The sequence below is a fragment of the Capricornis sumatraensis genome, chromosome 5, assembly GCF_032405125.1.
Source record: "Capricornis sumatraensis isolate serow.1 chromosome 5, serow.2, whole genome shotgun sequence".
NCBI lineage: Eukaryota > Metazoa > Chordata > Mammalia > Artiodactyla > Bovidae > Capricornis > Capricornis sumatraensis.
In genome coordinates, this window is record NC_091073.1 from 22,601,694 (window position 1) to 22,623,541 (window position 21,848).

Sequence of the window (21,848 nt, forward strand, 5' to 3'; positions counted from 1 at the left end):
TCGCTAGTTAAAAAATATCCATTGTGGAGAATTTGAAAGCTAAAAAGCAGAATATTAAAAATTCCATAAAAAGACATAGTTATTCTTGATATTTTGGATCTTACTTTGCTTTGATTTTGTCACTGTGATAAACAAAACTTAAGATTTGTAGGTATAGACTTAATAGGTGAAAACAAGGCTTTTGGCAGATATTGCTGGATTGTTGTCCAAAAATGTGTTATATCATACTCCCTACAAGAGATGGTTCCTGGGTGTTCTTTGGAAGGAATGATGCTAAAGCTGAAACTCCAATACTTTGGCCACCTCACGGGAAGAGTTGACTCATTGGAAAATACTCTGATGCTGGGAGGGATTGGGGGCAGGAAGAGAAGGGGATGACAGAGGATGAGATGGCTGGATGGCATCACTGACTCGATGAACATGGGTTTGAGTGAACTCCAGGATTTGGTGATGGACAGGGAGGCCTGGTGTGCTGCAATTCATGGGGTCACAAAGAATCTGACACGTCTGAGTGACTGAACTGAAATGGACTGAACTGAACTGAACAGGAGTATATGCAATTTTTGATTCTGTAAAAATTCATTAAAATTGATTATCAGCCTGGTGGCTCAGTTGGTAAAGAACCTGCCTGCAGTGAGGTAGACTTGGCTTTGATCCCTGGGTCAGGAAGATCCCCTGGAGAAGGAAATGGCAACCCACTCCAGTATTCTTGCCTGGAGAATCCCATGGTCAGTGTACCCTGGTGGGCTAGAGTTCATGGTGTCACCAGGAGTCAGAAATGACAGAGCAACTAACACATACATTTTTAAAATAGTTTCACAAACTTGTTGGTGAAGAAGAAAACTTTGTTCCTTTAATTAATAATGTTCTCAGTTCAGTTCAGTTGCTCAGTTGTGTCTGACTCCTTGCAACCCCATGAACTGCAGCACATCTGGCTTCCCTGTCCGTCACCACTCCCAGAGTTTACTCAAGCTCATGTCCACTGAGTCGGTGATACCATCCAACCATCTCATCCTCTGTCATTTCTTTCTACTCCTGCCAATCATTCCCAGCATCAGGGTCTTTTCCAAAGAGTCAGTTCTTTGAATCAGGTGGCCTAAGTAATGAAGTTTCATCTTCAACATCAGTCCTTCCAATGAACACTCAACGGACTTGCTGGATCTCCTAGCTGCCCAAAGGACTCTCAAGAGTCTTGTCCAATATCACAATTCAAAAGCATAAATTCTTTGTCTCTCAGCTTTCTTTATAGTCCAAATCTCATATCCATACTTGACTACTTGCGATTCACAGCATGGGGTCACAAAGAGTTGGACACGACTGAGCGACTGAACTGCCTGACTGACACAGTCAAAGGCTTTGCATAATCAATAAAGCAGAAGTAGATGTTTTTCTGGTATTCTTTCACTTTTCTGATGGTCCAACGGATGTTGGCAATTTGATCTCTGGTTCCTCTGTTTTTACTAAATCCAACTTGAACATCTGGAATTTTGTGGTTCATGTACTGTTGAAGCCTGGCTTGGAGAATTTGGGGCATTACTTTACTAACGTGTGAGATGAGTGCAATTGTCCAGTAGTCTGAACATTCTTTGGCTTTGCATTTCCTTGGGATTGGAATGAAAACTGATCTTTTCCAGTCTGTGGCCACTGTTGAGTTTTCCAAATTTGCTGGCATATTGAGTGCAGCACTTTCACAGCATCATCTTTCAGGATTTGAAATAGCTGAACTGGAATTCCATCACCTCCACTAGTTTTGTTCATAGTGATGCTTCCTAAGGTGCACTTGGCTTCACATTCCAGGATTTCAGGCTCTAGATGAGTCATCAGACCATTGTGGTGACCTGAGTCATGATGATCTTTTTGATATAGTTCTTGCCACCTCTTCTTAATATCTTCTGCTTCTATTAGGTCCTTACTGTTTCTGTCTTTTATTTTGCTCATCTCTGCATGAAATGTTCCCTTGGTATCTCTAGTTTTCTTGAAGAGATCTCTAGAGTTTCCCATTCTATTGTTTTCCTCTATTTCTTTGCCTTGATCACTGAGGAAGGCTTTTTTATCTCTCCTTGCTATTCTTAGTTTTCTAATCATAATGAAAACAGTGCATTTTTCTTATAATTATTAATCTCTCATATCTTTGATAAATCATTTTATGACTATGCCCATTTATAATGATCCTAGTGATTTTACTACTTACTTATGTGACTTTGTATATTAAGGTTAGTAGGCATAAATCTTTAATATTACACATTTTCTTTTTTGCTATACATGTTTAACATAAAGTTCTTACTATTTTATATGATACTTAGAAAGTATTATGTAGTTGAGTATATTGATGCTTTTTATTTATGCTACATTTTACTTCATTTGTTAGAGTTGTTCTTCATATTGAAATCAATGAATTATTTTTAGATATCTATTTAACATCTTTTGATACATTTTATTTTTGAGTTAATAACCAAATTTCTCAATTTCAAGTGTTTGTACATTCCTTTATAATATATATTTTGTATATATATTAAAATTTACTTCCCATCTGCTTATTCTTTGAAGCTTACTTCAGGCCCATATGGTTTTAAAGAACTATTGAAATTTATCCTATTTTATTCCTGATACTGGGAAAGATTGAACGCAGGAGGAGAAGGGGCAGACAGAGGATGAGATGGTTGGATGGCATCACTGACTTGATGGACATGAGTTTGAATAAGCTTTGGGATTTGGTGATGTACAGGGAAGCCTGGCGTACTGCAGTCCATGTTGCCGTAGAGTTGGACATGACTGAGTGAACTGAACTGAAGTGATTCCATTCTTTTTCTAAATAGATTTTTACATTCCTCATTTAAAATTATTTTCATTGAGACCAAGCCTCCCGTCTGAAATAAACAAAATGTAAGTGATAGCAATCTCTAAAACTAAATGAAAGTGAGGAAAACCACATTTAATCTGTTCATTTAGAACAAGTTATTAATTCATTACAATCTTCTTTTCAGTTTTCAGTAAATCTTCTCATTCTCAGCATAAAGCTACTTTTTATTGGTTCTCATTTGTTCTGTTACTACTGTGAATAGAAATCTTAAAAGACTTTAAAGCATATGGTAAAGCTATTTATTTTTGCTCCTTTATTTGTTCCAAGCACATTATCCTTCTCACATTAATTTTAAGCATATTTCATAGGCTTGCTTATATTATCTAGACACATAAGCATACTAGCAGACATAATGATATTTTTTCTCTTTATTTCTAGTAGATTGTTTCTTAATTTTGTTTTATGTGTTCATACTGGTATGAAAATTCAGAGAAATGTTAAATAAAAATGAAGATTGCATTTATCTACCTCGCATTTATAACTGTGTCTGTTCTTTAACATTTTAATATTGTGTACACTTTTGAATTAAGAAGTCTTTTTATTATGCAAAAGAAAAATTCTTTTGTGAATTGTCTTAGATTTTCATCAACTATGGTTGCTAAATTTAATTAACTAACTAATTTAATTAACTTACACACACATTTTAAAAAATAGTTTCAAAGACTTGCTGGTGAGAAAGAAAACTTTGTTACTTTAATATATATATATGTCTAATCATAACTAAAACAAGGCATTTTTCTAATTATTGATCTTTCATATCTTTGATAAATCATCTTATGATTAACTTCCCATTTATAATGATCTTTGTAATTTTCTATTTACTTACATGACTTTGTTCTATGAAGGATTGCAGGTGTATATCTGTAATATTATACATTTTTTTTGTTATGTGTTTAACATAAATTTCTTACTATTTTATAGGATACTTTAAAAGCATTATGTAGTTGAGTATAATTATTTAATTAAATCATTTAAAAGTTTAAAAGTTTTCTAAATGATCTGCAATTATAGGTTTAATTTCATCTTTGTTAGCTACATAGGAAAACATTTTGATAAATTAATAAATTTTTGGCTTGGTTTTCAAAAATTTTTATTTTGATGTATAGTTGATTAACAATATTATGTTAGTTTCATGTATATGAAAAAGTGATTCAGCTATACATATACATATATATATACTTTTTCAATTTTTTTTCTCATTTATTACAGAATATTAAGCAAAATTCCCTGTGCTATATAGTAGGTATTTGTTGGTTATGTATGATTTGTTTTTTTATGTTGTTTCAACTTGTACTGGATGCTGATCAGCAAATGTAATCTGTATATTGAATAATTTAATTAGATTTTCTTTTTGATTTATTACATAATTTTATTCTTGTCCTAAATGTATTTTTTTACTTATGTATAGTTGAATTACAATGTTGTGTTAATTATTCCTGTACAACAAAGTGACTCAGTTATACATGTATACACATTCTTTTCCATTATGGTTTGTCACAGGATATTGAGTATAGTTCCTTGTGCTGTACAGTAGGACCTGTTGTCTATCCATTCTGTATGCACCAGTTTGCAACAACAAAAAAAAATCCCAAACTTCCAATCCAACCCTCTTCCACCCACTGCTGCCTTGGCAAATACCAGTCTATTCTCTATGTCCCTGATTCTATGTATTCATTTTGCAATATTTTAGATTCCACATATATGTGTTATCATATGATATTTTTCTTTCTCTGTATGACTTACTTCACTTAGTATGATAATCTCTATATCCAGCCATGTTGCAAATGGCATTGCTTCATTCTTTTTTATGGCTGAATAATATTACACTGTATACATGTACCACATATTCCTTATCCAGTCATCTGTTAGTGGACATTTAGGTTGCTTCTATGTCTTGGCTATGGTGAATATTCCTGGAGGGAACATTGAGGTGCAAGTATCTTTTAGAATTATGTTTCCCCCCCCCCCCCCCGGATATGTGCCTAGGAATGAGATTGCTGGATTATATGTTATTTTTAATTTAGTATCTAAAGAAACCTCCATATCCTTCTCCCTCATGGTTGTACCAAATTGTACTCCCACCAACAGTGTAGGAGTGTTGCCTTTTCTTCATACCCTCTCCAGCATTTATTGTTTGTAGACTTTTCGATGATGGTCATTCTGACCAATGTGATATGATACCTCATCATAGTTTTAATTTGTATTTCTTTAATGATCAGTGGTGGCTCAGATGGTTAAGCATCTGTCTACAATGTGGGAGACCCGGGTTCGATCCCTGGGTCGCGAAGATCCCCTGGAGAAGGAAATGGCAATCCACTCCAGTACTATTGCCTGGAAAATCCCATGGACAGAGGAGTCTGGTAGGTGACAGTCCAGGGGTCACAAAGAGTCAGACACGACTTGAGCCTCCTCCCTCCCTCCCTCCCAATGATCAGTGAGGTTGAATATCTTTTCACATGCTTTTTGGCCATCTGTATATCTTTTTTGGAAAAGTCTTCTTCCCATTTCTTCATTGTGTCATTTTTTTTTTGACATAGAGTTAAGTGGGGTGTTTGTATATTTTGGAGATAAATCCTTTTTAATTGCTTTGTTTGCAAATATTTCCCTCCATTCCATGGGTTATCTTTTCGTTTTGTTTTGGTTTTCATTTTGTTTCTGATTAAAAAATCTGGAGTATTTAAGTGAAAATAAATACAACTTCACATACAAAAATACATGATAGAAAAATTATAAGTCATGCAACATTATAGGTATATAAGTACAGGAAGAAGATAACTCAGATCCTTCAATGATGGTTAAGCAACAAAAGAACAAGACAGAAAATAATCAAGAGAAGGCCAGAGTAGAAAACTCACTGTAATTTAAAATAGTAGAATCCCAATTTAAAGTTAGATTTAGAGATAGCAAGCCATCAGAGATTGCAGAGAACAGTTTTGATTTGATCCAGTTTCTTGCAAAGAGATAGCTGACTAATGGCCACAGCAATCTGAATTAATTAACATCAATTTGTTTTTAATAACAAGTTTCTGAAGGCCATTTTGATAATGAATGCTGTCTAGAGGAAAATCAAATAGCACTTTCTGATATACGTGGAGCCACAGCTGTACATATTTGACCCCTATTTTACACAGTTGCGCCTCATTGATTTCTTCTGTTAAACTCGTGGACTGAGCACTGAACAATAGCAGGAGCACTCATATATCATCCACAGAGACCCAGTCTATGAACTGTAACCCTGCAGCAGGGCCAAAGTGTTTCTGTGCCTCCAACACTGGCTGCCTGTCCTGGTGATATATATATAACACAGATGCTGTCCTTAAGAACAATCTCAAAAGTCTGGCCATGGAATCAGCCTTTAGGGTACAAACAAAAATAAAAGACTTGAGACAAACTTAATGTGTAGCCGAGCTTCAACTTAGTTGGCTTCAAATTTAAATCCACATAAAGTGGGCTTATTACAAAAAGAAATAACTGTATTTCCATCAAATTCAAGAGAGGATGGGAAACAAAGACATTTGAATGTATGTTATTATGAGTAGGGTGTAAGAAAGACTAATTCTAGTAAAGGAAAAGCTTGTAGGTATCTCCATGGATCTTTTCTCAAAGCTTGAGGAATAGCAGTTCATCTATTTATGTTAACTTACTGTTTTAAATGATGATAATGATATAAAGGAGTGGTTTAAATTAATTCTATTCCATATTATACAACCGTTTTCATGTCTATTCGGTAGTAATTGCTTTAAAAATATTTTACATGACTTGCTTACTTTCAATACAGAGTGAAGGGGTAAAACCAAAACACACAAATAAATGAACAAAAAGACACTAGCGTCTAGGAGGCCAGAGGACTTGGCTTAGAAATTTTAATACTAAAAGTTTGAATTAGTGTGGTCATTGTTAGCTGAGTGTTGCATCTGAACACCAAGGGAGAATGACAATCTGCAATTGTGAAAAGCCACCTCAGTACTTGACTATTTTAAAACAATTTTACCTCAGTTGTATAGGATCCAGCAGCCAGAGTCCCCAGGCTCTGGTCTAATTTTTTAAGTGGCGTGATGACTACTTTATAAAGGTGTTCACTGTCTATGGTTTTCTTTTGCTTCAGCAGTTTTTGTTCTCTCTTCAGAAAAGTCCTGATATTTTAATATGGTCCCACTTCCAATTTATTGATGTTAGATCTATTATTTTAATCCAAAAGTATATTTAATAGAAAAGATAGTATCTATCTCTCTCTGTATTGACTTACATGAGTAAGAAAGATATTCCAAATATTACCATGTAAAGTAAATTTCTGGAACATAGGTTGTGTGCTTTCCTATTCCTTTTCCTTTTCTCTGTGTCTTTCCTTGGTAACTTGTTTCTGATTTGATCAGTAAACATTTGTTAACTATATTAATGCTGTTGATACTTAACAACTACAAAATTTAAAAATTGATATGACATTTACCCTTGAAGCTAAGTGTAATAGAATGTGAAACAGTCTCCTCAATCCTTACGCTGTTAGTCACGCACTCTTGTCTGTCTCTGTGCAAATGCATGCACTATAGCCCACCAGGCTCCTCTGTCCATGGAGTTCTCCAGGAAAGGATACTGGAACAGGTCACCCTTCCCTTCTCCAAGTGATCTTCCAGACCCAGTGATCGAACCTAGCTCCTCTACTTTGCAGGCAGATTCCTTACCTTCAGAGCCACCAGGGAAACCCTCCTTAATCCTGGTTATTATCAATTTCCTTAAACTAATTTTTTTTTTTTCAAATTTTGGTTTCATGTTAGAATGCTGGAGTCATTAGCAAATAAAAAGGCATTAATGTGTACTTTACTTGAGATATTAAATAACTATTTACTACCTAATGCTTTGAGAGATAATCATTATTTATAAACATTAAAGAAATGTGTTTTATAAAGTGTTGCCCCACAGAAAGGACTTTTTGAGATCTACATTCTTCTCCTACTTCTCTCATTAACTGTGTGAGCTTGAGAAAAGTGTCCCAAATTCCTTAGCAATCATATGAAGAAACTATTATTTGTACTTGAGTGTTCACATGGTCAAGGAACATATAATAAAACAGTTTAAAATGCATTAAGAAGCACTCAATGTAAGTATGGAAATAAGCACTCACAGTTGATAGGAATCTAAAATAATTTGTGGATAGGCTACATTAGCAAAACAACAATCTTAAAAATATATTATTTTGCAATTTCACTTCTAGAAATTTACTCTTAGGAAGAAATTTAAAAATGTTTTATGTATATGTATATACATATAACTAATAATGCTAAAATATATATTTTAAATTTTAATTAAATTGTAAATTAGTTTATCATTATAAAATGATAAAATATAAATATTAGAAGCATTTCTAAAAGTCTAACAATAAAAAATTGGCTGAATACAAATAGCTGCTTGAAAACATTCTAAAAAGCAAAAAAAAAGGATAGAAAATATTGAGCATTTATGGTACCACTTACATAAAATGTTGCTAACATTGATTGACCTCTTAATACATCCCTCCCAGTGTGTTAACGCCACTTTTATTATCACATTTATTCACATAATAAATAGCAAAGACCTTAACCTTGGTGGCTGTGACTCTTGAGGTCTTAAACTAAGCTTTACTGGTAATACTCTGTAATTTCTGTTTAATGGCTGGTTTTGATTTGAGGCCTTGTGGTGTTTGTCCAAATATTTTCAAAACTGGAATACAGACATGAAAGTCCAATTCTCTGTTCCTCTTAAAAATTGGAAGATCTATGAACTTTTGATCTTTAATGTGGCTGCTCTGCCAAGGTATTAGTAGTGATTTCTTTCTTTTTTTTTTTTTTTTTTTCCTTTTAAATGTTGCTTACACTTCACAATTTACCACAATTAGTCTTACATACTCTTTGAGGTTCTATACTTGGAAATTTTAGACATTTAGTTTGAGATTTCTCTCTCCGTGTAAAAAACAGAATGATAAACATATCAAAAATGAGTGGCAACACTACAGGGTAATTTATATTTTCTTAGATTTTTTTGGTGTATGTGCATGTTTTAAAAATACTCTGAAGTGAATAGGAAGCATTTGATAAAATAAAGGGCACATTGCTTAAAGTATAAAGTTGTCAGTAGATGGAAGAATTTATTTTATGTGTAAGGAAGCTTTGGGTCAGTCATGATTCCAGTTACTTCCTAAGTATAACTTTCATCTCCTGAATTAATCTTTCTAAATTATAGCTTTCAAAAAATAATTTCCCTACTAAAATATTTCAGTGGTTTCTAAGTTATCTTTGCAAACTTCTCTCTTGTTGCTCACAAACATACCAAATATTCATGCTTTCTTGTTTCTATACCACGTAAGTTGACCTTGACAGTACCTCTGAGCTCATCTCTGAATATGTGTTACGTTTTCCATCCAACTATGCAGATCCTATTACTGAGTCATATCCAACTAACTAAAGTATCCACCTTTGAAATAAATTTTTGCCCTGTCTTAACCTGTATGTGTGTGCCTGTGTGCGGGCATGCACGTGTGTGTGTGGAGAGAGAGAGAGGGAGATTGGAAAAGACTCTTAAAAGTCCCGTGGACTTCAAGGAGGTCAAACCAGTCAGTCCTAAAGCAAATCAACCCTGAATATGAAGGGTTAAATCTGAAACTGAAGACTGAATCTGAAACTTCAATATTTCGGCAACCTGATAAGAAGAGCCAACTCATTGGAAAAGACCCTAATGATGAGAAAAATTGAAGGCAGGAGAAGAAGGGAATGATAGAGGACGAGATGGTTGGATAACATCACCGACTCAACAGATATGAGTTTGAGCAAGCACCAGGAGATGGTGAAGGACAGGAAAGCCTGGCATGCTGCAGTCCATGGGGTCTCAAAGAGTCAGACATGACTAAGTGACTGAACTGAACTGATACATATACACACACACACGTATATATATACATATATATATATGTTTATATATACATATATATATATAGAGAGAGAACTTTTCCTCCTATAAAAACTTAATGTCACTCATTAAGTACAATAAGCATTTAACACAATATAGTGTAATACTTTACTTTGTATATGAAATTTTTCATGAACATACAGTTTACTAAATCAAATTATAAATGTTTTAAGAACAAGGGTTGACACTGTTTTAGTTATAGAAAACAAGGGAAGGGATTGTATCCAGAAGGAAAAAAAAAAAGTAGTCAAAATCACATGTTACACTTAGGTTATAAAGAATATTGAAAAATATCTCATGCTTTGTACAGTTAAGATATGACTTTAGCATGGACCATACCAGATGTACTCCAAGGCCAATATAAGATTTCACCATTAAGTATTATGATAGATAAGAAAAAAGCCAGATTTGTGATGTCCAAATGAGTGCATTCTACTCAGTACAGTAACTTTAGGTATGCAAATATTGATTGTAAAGACATCTCCACTTCAGATCTTTTCTTTTCTAAACACTCCTTTCAAAAAATTTCAAAACATTGCTATAAAAAATTAAAGCTTTACCCTAAGAACCAAGCAACCACACAAATAGAAAACTGTGTTTTAAGGTTAACTGATATACTTATCAGTCAGGAACCCAGTAGGAAACCAATGGTAAACTCAAAGTGATTGATTAAAGAATGCAATTAAGAGATGTCTAAATGTTTTGAAAAGGGCTTCAGGAAAACTGACAAGGGATATAATGGAACATCATCCCTTGTCTGTGGTAGCTATCATAGTGAGCAATCAGCAACACTAATGGTAAGGCAGTTTTTGTTAGTGAAAGGGTAGTTACTTGGAGAAGGCTAATGAAAAGGTGGTTTTGCTTCATCATCCAATCTCTAACTGGTGCCTCCTATCACACAGTGTAGCTGGAAGCAAGAGCACATAGAAGCCTGTTGATGCTGTCCATCTCCATCAGCTTCCTGGGATGGAGCACAGGGTGCAGAGTGGAAGGTAGATCTGGAGGGAAAATGAAAAATCTCCATAATTCAAAATATTGAGTCTGATTTCTAGTAATCTAATTACTTTCACAGCCAAGCCTGTGAGTAAAGGAAGTAATAAACCAGAAATCAATTTTTTCCTTCCTTACACATCCAGTTCTCTAAACTTAAAAATTTAAGAGGCATTGTATCTATGAAAGATTAAACTTGCTAAACGAAAGCCAAAAGCACCAGCTTCCAGAATATCAGCAAATGTTTCAGGCTTGTTTGTCTGATACTTATAGATGACTTTTTTGAAGCCAATAATTAACTAGTTCACTAGGGCCGAGCCTGCCTAAACGTCCAACCCTTGCTGTAGATACCAGAAGGAGAGCCTGGATGTTCTAATCATACACCAAGACTCGACCTGCTGATGGCATGAGGATGGAGAGAAGCCCTAGCACTGCTGCTATCTCTCAGGCAGGCGCAGGTAAGTAAGGCATCTTGATGTCCTAGCTATTTGGTAAATGGTGAGAACATACAATGCATTTATTAGCAGAGCCTACACAGCAGAAGGTAATCTTTGTCAAACTGATAACAAAAATTATGAAAGAGAATTTTATCGACTGTTATTCTACCACTTGTGAGTTAAGAAATGTGGAAGTGTGAGTTCATTGAGCCCATCTGGAGAGATGCTCTTTTCCATTAGTACATTTCTTTTTTTTTTTTTTTTTTTAATTTTTTTGAATGCTCAGAATTACTGTCAAAAACAGGAGAAAAAATAAAGTAGGATAGGTGGCTCAGTTGGTAAAGAATTTGCCTGCAATGCAGGAGACCCAGGTTCAATCCCTAGGTGAGGAAGATCCCCTGGCAGAGGGCATGGCAACCCATTCCAGTATTCTTGCCTGGAAAATCCCATGGACAGAGGAGCCTGGTGGGCTGCAGTTTGTGAGATCTCAAAGGGTGGGATATGACATAGTGTTCAATCACCACTTTTATGTTATCTAGGTTTAAATGGGAAAGTACACCAACTTAGTGTCTGAACCACCACCATTTTTATGTTATTTAGGTTTAAATGAGAAAGCACTGGAAATTTGTAGCTAATCAATATATTAAAGGATATGTTGGACCAGATTAGAAAAATTAAAATTGTATCTTGTCACTTTTGTGAGTCTAATGTTATCTTTCTTACTTTTTAACTGTGAACTCAATTAAAAAACACAGATGAAAGTCATATGGCCAACACCATAGAAAAAACAATTCAATTTAAAACCATTTCCTATAAATTCTGTAGTAATGGTTTGGGTTTTAAAAGTTGCCTTCTGGGATATAAACTAAAAATGAGTTGTAGCTATTTATGTTCCCAATGCTTCCTTCATTTCAGCAGTTCCCACTTTCCATCCCCTTGTTTGTCATTCAAGTCTTTATATTTCAATGGCATTTTTGTAGAACTAATGGGGCTCAGCACTCATGTTATTAGAACTCTGCTTGGTTTCACTTTCCACAATGCCGGCTCTTCTAGCTGTTGCTGTCAGTCATTAGAGCCCAGTGTGCTTCAGGAGGCAGCACTGTAAACAAGGTAGCTATCAAGGGTCAAACCAGCCAGGAAAGCAGAGAAACAGCAGGAAATCAAAAAGACATACTGTGGGGAACAATATCTACGTCTTAAAGTTTGGGTTTGCACAGTGCTTAAGTGGAGTTGTGTGAAATTAAAACCCCCAAGTTTTCACTTGCTGTAGTTGCCAGCGAGAGAGCCAGTCTCCTTTGCACAGACTACCTTTTCTACACGGTCCCCTTGTTCTCCAAGCACTTAAGAGTGCAGGCCCAATGCTGCGCAGACAACAAATCACAAAGCATGCCTGCACTCCGCTATGTATCAAAGTCTCTTAATATGCCAACAAAGTTCTCCAAGGTCAGGAAAGCAGTTTATCAACCTTTTATAATATCTTATAGCAGCAATAAATTTATTCTAGTGTGGGACCTATGAATATTTCAGACGCTCTGTGAGAAAAGCTCTTTGGCTTAAGACAGTCATGTACCTGAGTTTGGGCTCAGGAAAGAACCATTGTTCTCGTCATCTCACTTTTATTGCTGTTTAGCTCCAATTAAAACAGTTTTTCAAGGTGCTTTCTGCTGCACCTTACTGTTAAATTTAATTTCAAAAATTTTTCACTTAAAAAACACTCTAATTATTTTGTACACTTATAAAAAAATTATGATTATGTACTGTATTAAACCTTCAAAGAAACACAGGATTCTTATTCCTTTTTTTCTCAAACATCCCATGGAAAATTAGTTTTATGCTTTGAGTTTTTGCTATTTTTTTCCCTTTCTTCCTTAATATTTTTCTTTTTTCTTACCTATTTCACATTAATTGAAATAGGTCATGTAACAATTTAGTATAGCATTGTAATACAGTCAAGCAGAGACTTTTATCTACTTTTCAAAGTAGATATTGGGCTGGCCAAAATGTTCATTTCAATTCTTTTGGAAGCTCTTATGGAAAAACCCAAACAAACTTTTTGAGCAACACAATAATATTAATATTTCATCCACTATCCAGATTGAGTTCAGCTCAGTCACTCAGTTGTGTTCAACTCTTTGCGATCTCATGGACTGCAGCATGCCAGGCTTCCCTGTCCATCATCAACTCCCAGAGCTTACTCAAACTCATGTCCATGAGTCAGTGTTGCCATCCAACCATCTCACCCTCTCCCCCAGCATCAGTGTCTTTACCAATGAGTCAGTTCTTACCAGGTAGCCAAAGTATTGGAGTTTCAGCTTCAGCATCAGCCCTCCCCATGAATATTCAGTACTGATTTCCTATAGGAGGGACTGGTTGGATCTCCTTGCAGTCCAAAGGACTTTCAAGAGTCTTCTGCAACACCACAGTTCAGAAGCATCAATTCTTCGACACTCAGATTTCTTTATGGTCCAACTCTTACATCCATACACGACTACTGGCAAAACCATAGCTTTGACTAGACGTACTTTTGTCCACAAAGTAATGTCTCCGCTTTTTAATATGCTATCTAGTTTTGGCATAGTGTTTTTTCCAAGGAGCAATCGTCCTTTAATTTCATGGCTGCAGTCACCTTTTGAAGTGATTTTGGAGCCCAAGAAGATCAAGTCTGTCATTGTTTCCATTGTTTCCCCATCTATTTGCCATGAAATGATGGGACCAGAAGCCATGATCTGTTTTTTTGTTTGTTTGTTTGTTTTTTGAATATTGATTTTAAGCCAGCTTTTTCATTCTCCTCTTTCATTTTCATCAAGAGGCTCTTTAGTTCCTCTTCGCTTTCTGCCACGATGGTGGTGTCATTGGCATACCTGAGATTATTGACATTTCTCTAGTCAATCTTGATTCCAGCTTGTGCTTCATCCAGCCCAGTATTTTGCATGATATATTCTGCATATAAGTTAAATAAACAGGGTGACAATATACAGCCTTGTAGTATTTTTCTCCCAATTTGGAATCGGTCCATTGTTTCATGTCCATCCTAACTGTTGTTTATTGACTTGCATACACAGTTCTCAGGAGGCAGGTAAGGTATTCCCATCTCTTGAAGAATTTTTCACAATTTTGTGATCCACACAGTCAAAAGTTTTATTGTAGTCAATGAAGCAGAAGTAGATGTTTTTCTGGAATTCTCTTGTTTTTTCAATGATCCAACAGATATTGACAATTTGTTCTCTGATTCCTCTGCCTTTTCTAAATCCAGCTTGAATATCTGGAAGTTCTCAATTCATGTCCTTTTGAAGCTTGGCTTGGAGAATTTTAAGCACTACTTTGCTAGCATATGAGATGAGTGCAATTGTGCAGTAGTTTGAACATTCTTTGGTATTGCATTTCTTTGGAATTGGAATGAAACCTGACCTTTTCCAGTCCTGTGGCCACTGTTGAGTTTTCCAAATTTGCTGGCATATTATGTGCAGCACTATAACAGCATCATCTTTTAGGATTTTAGATTATTTATTGTTAATTCTCAGGTACCCTCAAAAATTCTTGAACAGTGTCCTCATATTAGAAAATAATTATTTACAGACTTTGTTTGAGGCAACTTTAAAGTGCTAATAATGAGGAGGGAATGAAAGTAGAAACATTTTTCCTATTAGCCAACTTCAAAAATTATGCACTATCATGCCAGAGTCATGACTCAAAGATTTTTTTTCGATTATTTTTTCCATATTTTTTCATATATACATGAGCACACATACATGCATATATATACACTTTCCTCAGCAAATGACTCCCTAATACTTATTATTATAGTTTAGATCCACAAAGTGATATTTATATGTTACTCATTTAGAAAGATTCTCAATGAATCTGGGTTTAGTTTGAACCTGACTCATTCGAACATTAATTTTGTTTTGCTTTGTTTTCTCTATTATATATAACCAGCACCTTCTGATTATATATTTTGCTCATATTTATAAACTTGATCTTGTATGGTACTTCATTGTAATGAACTTGCTGTGAAGTTACTTACTTGCTTTCCTGACAGCTTTTTAGATCAAATTTATTTTTCATATTTTTGACTTTTGTTCACAAGTGTCATCATTGAATATGGTATGTAATACATGTAAAACGTTTAACTCTGCCTGATCAGTTCTATATTCTGACTTTATTATTACTATTCACTTCTTGGAAATGAGATTTTTGATACTAAGATTGGCCCCTCTCCATATAACTTTCTTATTATGTGTACCTCCTGCCCACATATCATCTCAGCTCCAACAAGGCTGACTGGATTTGGCCCTGGAATATTATTTCTGTATGAGCTCTCTGAAATGCCTTCTCTTTGCCTTTCTTCATAATTTAATTTAAATGCTCTGACAAAATTACATGTGAATGAAGAGGAAAAATACATAATTGTTTTCAGTCATATTATCCCTCCCAATCTATAATAGATTACGATTTCTTAAGTTGTAGAAACTCTTCTGTACTCATGTTGTCTAATACGAGATATTAAAAGTGAGAAAAATTTATATTGATTTATAGTACAGTTCACAATGGATCTATAATACAGTCAAAACATAAACATACTCAATAAACTAGTACAAAATAAATTCCATGTATAACCACTACTCTGCTTTTCAAACAGAACATCACAAGCACTCCAGAAACTCCTTTTATGCCTTTCTTCCAAATGTTACACCTGTCTTCACCAAAGTTAGCTTTCCTTTAAAACCACTGTTTAATTTCTGCCTGAGCTTGGACTTCATATAAATGGGATAATAGAGTATGCATTGTTATCCATCTATATTCTAGAGTTAATATTTTTTGTGACAGTTATCCATATTGTGCAGCTGTACTTTATTCAGTTTCTTTGTTTCATCATATTCCACTGAATTAACATTGATGATTGATTGCAATATTGATAAATATTTGGGTTTACAGTTTCTTATGGCTAGAGATAATGCTGCTAGGAACATTTTTTGTATATGTCTCTTCCTGTATGTCTGCACAAATTTCTGTTAGGTAGATACTTAACATGAGTATGGATAATGAAATTGCTAAATCTTAAGGAATATATATGTTTAAGTGGAAAGTCAAATAGTTTTCTAAACATAACAACTTGCATTATTGCTGCTTCATATCTTCACAGACATTTGATTTAACTTCAGCTGTTTGCTGGATCTGTAATTATATCCAACGTGCTATAAATCCCTAATGATAGTAAGTGAAAAAAAAAAAAAGTGTTAGTCACTCCGTCATGTCTGACTCTGTGACCCAATGGACTATATAGCCCACCAGGCTCCTCTGTTCATGGGATTCTCCAGGCAAGAATACTGGAGTGGGTTGTCATTCCCTTCTCCAGGGGATCTTCCTGACCCAGAGATCGAACCCTGGTCTCCTGCATTGCAGGTAGATTTGTTACTGTCTGAGGGATGTAAAGTGAGCACTTATTCATATGTGTATTTGCCATTTGTGTATAAAATACAGTTTAATGCAAATTCAAGTCTATTGTCAAATTTTCTTTTTCCTTTCTGTAAAAGTTGATATATAGGGTTTTTAAATATCTTATGAACATGAGCAAATGTTTGAAATATCTTCTCCTACTCTGAATTACCAGAATCTCTGTGATATTGTGGACTAGAATATATTGATTTTAATGCAGTCCAATTTGAGAATCTTTTCTTTCATGAACAGTGTTGTTTTTCTCATCTTTAAACAATCAATTTCTGTGCTGTGGAACTGAGGGTAATCTTGGTAATTTTCTGTGATATCTATTATGTATTAGCTCCTGGTTGTCTCTCAAACATTTGTGATTTCCAATCTGCCCTCTGTTCTAGCAGCTTTCAGGAGTTGATGATGTACTGATAAGATAGGAGAAAAAGGAGTTAGACACAAACACTAGATAATGAAGGAGGGGCTCAGCTGCTGGGATGTGATAGTGTCTGGCTGGAACCAGCTGGACCTATTTTGTAAAAAGGAAGTTAAATGGAAAGGAAAGTCTTATATGTCCAAATGTTTATGACCTTATTCCAAGACCCAGATCTAAGAAACTCCCGCTGGGTATGCCTTGCTCACACCTGTTAAAATGCCTTCTTTAGAAGGCATAGAAGCTTGGTTTTTTAGATGATCCCCTTATGAGTCCACCTCCTCCAGGTCCACACTGGGGAACTACTACCTGCAATTCTTAGAGTTGACAGTCTTCCAGATGGCCTACCACTATCACTGCAGCTGAGCTGCTGGAAGTCACACCACCTTATCCCTCCAGCCCTGTCCTATATCCTCCCTTACTGGAGGTGAGTCCTGCCAGTACTACACAAAGCAGGGCTACTTACCAGCCTCCCAGTACCAAACTTCCCTTAAGGAAAGTGCTAGCAGGTGATGGAGGAGCAGAGTCCACATCCCTTTTCCTATGGCTGACCTAGATACCTGAATAGAGAAATTTGGGTGTTTTTCTGAGGATGCCAGTCAGTTCCTAGAGGAATTTACCAACCTGAAAATACCCTGTGAACCTACTTAGGGGAACCTACAAGCCTCCTTTCTACCTTCTGCATCACTGAAAAAAAAGCTGTATCCTTGGTACAGCTCAAGCATATGCCAGTGAATTGGCAGACTGAAATCAGGGACATACAATCTACTTTACTGCAGGAGATTCAACTTCTGGCCAAGACCCTCATTGGGAATACCAACAGGGAGGTAGAAGATTTGAACACAAGAACCACATATAACTTACCTTATCATTATACAGTGGAGGTGACAAATAAATTCAAGGGATTAGATCTGGTAGATAGAGTGCCTGAAAAACCATGGATGGAGGTTTATAACATTGCACAGGAGACAGTGACCAAAACCATCCCCAAGAAAAATAAATGCAAGAAGGCAAAGTACTTGTCTGGGGAAGCCTTACAAATAGGTGAGAAAAAAAGAGAAGTGAAAGGCAAAGGAGAAAGGCAACAATAATCCGACCTGAGTATAGCATTTCAGAGAATAGCAAGGCTTCTTAAGTGAACAACACAAAACATAGAGAAAAAACATAGAATGGAAAAGATGAGAGATTTCTTCAAGAAAATTGGAGATACCAAAGGAACATTTCTTACAAGGATGGGCACAATAAAGAACAGAAATTGCACTGACCTACAAAAGCAGAAGTGATTAAGAAGAGATGGAAAGAATACACAGAAAAACTATACAAAAGAGGTCTTAATGACCCAGATATCCATGATGGTATGGTCACTCACTTAGAGCAGACATCCTGTAATGTGAAGTCAAGTGGGCCTTAGGAAGCTTTCTGAGGAACAAAGCTAGTGGAGGTGATGGAATTCCAGCTGAGCTATTTAAGATCCTGGAAGATGATGCTGTTAAAGTGTTGCACCCAATATGCCATCAAATTTGAAAAATTCAACAGTGGCCAGAAGACTGGAAAAGATCAGTTTTCATTCCAATGAGTGTCAATGTCATTGACATTGACAATGTCAATGAATGAAAGGCAGTGTCAATGAATGAGAGGCGATGTCAAAGAATGTTCAAACTACCATACAATTACACTCATTTCACATGCTAAGCAAGATTATGCTCAAAATCCTCCAAGCTAGGTTTCAATCGTATGTGAACCAAGAACTTTCATATGTATAAGCTGGATTTAGAAAAGAGAGAGAAACCAGAGATCAAATTGCCAGTATCTGCTGGATCATAGAAAATGCAAGGGAATTCCAAATAGACATCTACTTCTGCTTCACTGACTATGCTAAGGCCTTTGACTGTTTGGATAACAACAAACTGTGGAAAATTATTACACAGGAATACCAGGCCTTACCCGCCTCCTGAGAAAACTGTATGCAGGTCAAGAAGCAATAGTTAGAACTGAACATGGAACAACGAACTGGTTCAAAATTGGAAAAGGACTACACCAAGGCTGTATATTTTCACCCTGTTTATTTAACATATGTGCAGAGTGCATCATGTTTAATGCCAGGCTGGATAAAGCTCATGCTGGAATCAAGATAGCTGGAAGAAATATCAATAACCACAGATAAGCAGATGACACCATTCTAATGGCAGAAAGAGAAGAGGAAGTAAAGAACCTGTTGATGAAGGTAAAAGAGGAGAGTGAAAAAGCTGGCTTAAAACTCACCATTCAAAATATGAAGATCATGGCATCCAGTTCCATCATCTCATAGCAAATAGATGCAGGAAAAGTAGAAAGTGTGACAGATCTTATTTTCTTGGACTCCAAATCACTGCGGATGGTGGATGCAGTCATGATATTAAAAGACACTTTCTCCTCGGAAGAAGAGCTATGACCAACCCAAACAGTATATTAAAAAGCAGAAACATCACTTTATTGACAAAAGTCCATATAGTCAAAGTCCAGTAGCCATGTATGGATGTGAGAGTTGGACCATAAAAAAGGTTGAGCTGTGAAGAGTTGATGCTTTTGAACTGTGGTGCCGTAGAAGACTCTTGAGAGCCCTTTGGACACCAAGTAGGCTGTCCAGTTGATTTTAACCAATCAATCCTAAAGGAAATCATGGTAGAAAGCAAAGAAAAACTAAAGAGCCTCTTGATGAAAGTGAAAGAGGAGAGTGACAAATTTGGCTTAAAACTCAACATTCAGAAAAATAAGATCACGACATCTGGTCCCATCATTTCATGGCAAACAGATGGGGAAACAATGGAAACAGTGACAGACTTTTTGGTTTGGGGGGTCCAAAATCACTGCAGATGGTGACTGCAGTCATGAAATTAAAAGAGGCTTGATCCTTGGAAGAAAAGCTATGTTCAAACTAGACAGCGTGTTAAAAAGAAGAGACATTACTTTACTGACAAAAGTCCATCTAGTCAAAGCTATGGTTTTTCCAGTATTCATATATGGGTGTGAATGTAGGACTATAAAGAAAGCTGAATGCCAAAGAATTGATGCTTTTGAACTGTGGTGTTGCAGAAGATTCTTGAGAGTCCCTTGGACTGTAAGGAGATAAAACCAGTCAATCCTAAAGGAAATCAGTCCTGAATTTTCATTGGAAGGACTGATGCTGAAGCTGAAACTCCAATAGTTAGTCCCCCTGATGTGAAGAACTAACTCATTTGAAAAGATCCCAATGCTGGGAAAGATTAAAGGTGAGAGGAGAAGGTGATGACAGAGGACAAGATGGTTGGATGGCATCATCGACTCAACGGACATGAGTTTGAGCAAGATTTGGGAGTTGATGATGGACAGGAATGCCTGGTGTGCTGCAGTCATGGGGTTGCAAAGAATCAGACATCACTGAGAGACTGAACTGAACTGAAAGGAAATCAACCCTGAATATTCATTGGACGACTGACTTTGAAGATGAAGCTCCAATACTTTGACCACCTGATTCAAAGAGCTGACTTTCCCTGACACTGGGAAAGGCTGAGGGCAAGAGAAGGAAGTGACAGGAGATGAGATGGCTGGGTGGCATCACCAACTCAATGCACATGACTTTGAGCAAACTCCAGAAATACTGAAGGACAGGGAAGCCTGGCATGCTGCAATCCATGGGCTCACAGAGTCTGACATGACTGAGAAACTGAACAACAACAACATTCTTAGAACCAGACAGTGGAAAATAATTAAGCATTTCCACGAATCCTCCCACTTAGGGTGGGACTCCTATCAAAGTGGTTACTGAAGTGTTCCTGGGTAAGGCCTGTACCAAACTGTTAAAAATGTTTGAGAACTCTGAGCCTGTAATGATCCAGTAAGCCACCCCACACCTCCATGCCTAACTCAGCCCATATTATCCAAGATAATTCCAAGGTTCAGTTTACACAGAAGCTTATAGAATTATATTAATAACAGACCTTCCTTCACTGCCAAGGTGATTGAACAGGTTTCCTCAACTTAGAGTGTTAATTACCACCTCCACTCCTCCTGGAGACCCCAATCATCAGGTATGGTAGAAAAAGCAAATAATATTCTAAAAAGAACTCTTGTCATGAGACTTTAGAAATTTGGGTCTCCCTCCTGTCTGTAGCCTTTCAATGGGCCAAAATGGCCCAAAAGGGAATTTTAAAACTCAGCCCATTTGAAATGACTTATGGGAGAATCCCTTTTGACTTCAGATCTTGTTTATGAGGATACCCACAAACTAGTCTCTCGCTGTATTAGATTGAGCCAAGTTCAAATAACCCTCCAAGAATACAGGAACAAATTATTACTCACCCCTACAAAAGTATAGTTGAGGTCTCCATCCAGTCAAGGTACTTTGTCCTACTAAAAACTTGGAAGGAAGGGTCCCCTGATGACCAGCTACAATCAAAATGGAAGGGACCATATCAAGTGTTACTAAGCATCTTAGCTGCCCTACTATCTCCCTGTAATAGTTGGTTACATATGTCTAGAATAAAACCATGTCTTATAAATTCCAATAGAAGCCAGAGAGACCTACTCTTACAAGCCAGTGAAAGAACTCAGATACTGGTTCAAGAGAACAGATAAGTGACTGTGTTGCATTGGCCTGGTATTCCTTGTGATTGTATCATTAATTTATCATTTTATCACAGTGGCTCTTATTCTACCACTTTTCAGAACCCTCTGCCTGGTAAATATCTTCTTTGCCCCTGCTGAGTCTGAAAAATATATAGTAATATGATGTCAAAAACCATCCTCC